The sequence below is a fragment of the Octopus bimaculoides genome, chromosome 7 (genome assembly GCF_001194135.2).
Source record: "Octopus bimaculoides isolate UCB-OBI-ISO-001 chromosome 7, ASM119413v2, whole genome shotgun sequence".
Lineage (NCBI taxonomy): Eukaryota > Metazoa > Mollusca > Cephalopoda > Octopoda > Octopodidae > Octopus > Octopus bimaculoides.
In genome coordinates, this window is record NC_068987.1 from 54,114,781 (window position 1) to 54,117,436 (window position 2,656).

Sequence of the window (2,656 nt, forward strand, 5' to 3'; positions counted from 1 at the left end):
TGTGTGTGTGTGTGTGTGTGTGTGTGTGTGTGTGTGTGTGTGTGTGTGTGTGTGTGTGTGTGTGTGTGTTTACAGAGCGATATGCCTGTATATAAAGCGGCATATCTTCTACTAAGTTGTTCAAATTCAAAGAAAAACTTGCCAGAAATTGTATTTTTTTAATAATTTTGGCATTATACACGCGCGCACTCACACACACACACACACACACACACACATATAAATACTTACACCCATACATTCATGCACACATGCATACACACACATACTTGCGTTTGTATGTATGTTTGCGTATATGTTTACCTGCGTGTCTGTGCGACAGAATTTGTGTCATAAATAACAACAATCTGTAATAGTGTACCTGTGTGCATGTGAGAGAGAAGGAGAGAGAGAGAGAGAGAGTGAGAGAGAGAGAGAGAGGCAGCTCGTATATGCTAATGTGAAACATAGTTTATTTATAATATTTATGTGTGTACATGTCTGTGTGTGCGCTCACAAGTAGGAATCGTACTTTTTCATTTCCCAGAGTTTTACAAACACATAAGAAATACGATCCTTATCTTATTTTCCCACAATCCTATATATGTATGTATGCAAGTATGTCCGTATTTATATATACAAACAGTTCCGTGTAACGATGTCTTATATTCCAGATTGTTCGAAATGTTGTTTCGTCGTTTAAAACAAAAACGCAATTCGCAAGAAACTTCAGAAAAATTTTTGAAAATATTTTGTAAAGTTCCAAGATAAATCCGATAGTAGAATTTTACCATTTTTCTTTTTCTTTCCAAATTCAGTTCTTTATGAAAAACTATTAAACAGAAGTTTACACACTCAATTATTCTCTTTCTCGCATCTTTTCTGTCTATCAGACACAAACAACTCATGATATACAAGTATATTAGATAGACAGATAGATAGATAGATAGATAGATAGATAGACAGAAAGACAGACAGACAGACAGACAGACAGACAGACAGACAGACAGACAGATACATACATACATACATACATATTTTATAAATTCCTCGATTTAGAAATAAAACCATGATTTAGCTATATATTTACTTGTTTATAAAACAGTTTTTTTAAATTTGTGTGTATATATATATATATATATATATATATATATATATACGTTTCTGCCTATACTCATTAATTACATCGATGATGATGATTTTAATGATTTATTTGAAAAATTGAAAAAATTGATTAGTTACAAACTGCTGTAGGTAGGAGAAATAAAATGTGATAAATCTGCGACCTTCTTGAAGGGCAATTAATGCGCAAGAATATTTAGTGACGAGGGAAATCGAAACCGGCTCGCAGATTTAGCACATCAGAAATCATTGTTCTTCATTACATCGTTTCTCTATTCTTACTGCTAAGATTTTTTTTTTTTTTTTGACAATAGCGCAAGGTCATAGATATTATAGAATAGAACATATCAGATGATGTAAGAAGGGTATTAGCAACGAAGATACGATATTGTTGACTGACGCCGGGAATTGAAAGCAGTTCGAGGCTTTTTTTTTTATATTCCACTCTGCTGCCCCAAAATGTTGGTGATAGTGGTGGTGACCTTGCTAGTGATATTTAGCATTAGATTAACCCTGATCAAGTAGTTCGATGATCAAAGACATTCCAGGTATGACTTCATCACCTTTTTGTTTAACCAAGTGACTGCATTATGCACTGTCTGTTTTTTAGGCATTGCATAAGCCTGGGGTTATTTCATTGAGATTTAGCTTCAATTTCTTAATAGTTCGAACAACCACCTATAGCTTCCCTCCTTGCTTAAAATAATTACAATGCAGACGGCTGTTCCAGAATGTATTTGAAGGAATCGGCCGCACTGAACAACAGCTCTTTTTTGTTGTTCTTTTTAAATGTGAGCCTCTGGTAATTAAAAGTGGGAATTCAAACTAAATCGATGCGTGACGAAGCTATATAATTTAAGATATTAAGACCATCGTTCTGCAATTTCCATCATATTACTTATCTAATAATGATAATTCTTTCTAGTATAGGCACAAGGTTTGAAATTTCGGTGTATTTATTTTATCGACCTGAAAGGATAACAGGCCAAGTTGACCGCGGTGGGATTTGAACTGACACAGTAAAATGTCAGAAACGCCGCAAAGTATTCTGCCCGTCGCGCTTATCAATCATTCTGCCAGCTCGCCACCTGAATAATTATCATTATTATTATTCTTTCTACTATAGGCACAAGGCTAGAAAAGTGTGTGATAGGGTAGGTTAGTCGATTATCGACCATGGAGAGATAAAAGCAATATTATTATATGTAATAATGAAAATAAAGAAGCCATCATCATTAGTATTAATATTACTATTACTATTATCATCACTATTTATTCTTAAAGAGAAATCAAAATCACTATTATCATCAATATTTAAAAAAATGTGTGTGCGCGCTGGTATATACATATATATGTGTGTGTCTATAATATATATATGTATATATATATGTATATATGTGTGTGTCTATAATATATATATGTATACACAAATATGTATATATATATATATAAATATGTATATATGCATGTATATAATATATATATATATACATAAATATGTATATATGCATGTATATAATATATATATATATACATAAATATGTATATATGCATG

At 32.3% G+C, this 2,656-nt stretch overlaps 1 protein-coding gene across 44 annotated transcripts in view; it reads right to left on the reverse strand.

Moving 5' to 3' along the window:
* LOC106869507 (troponin T, skeletal muscle) overlaps positions 1-2,656 on the reverse strand; it is a 92,086-nt gene that overhangs the window by 88,795 nt on the left and 635 nt on the right. The window lies entirely within an intron of this gene.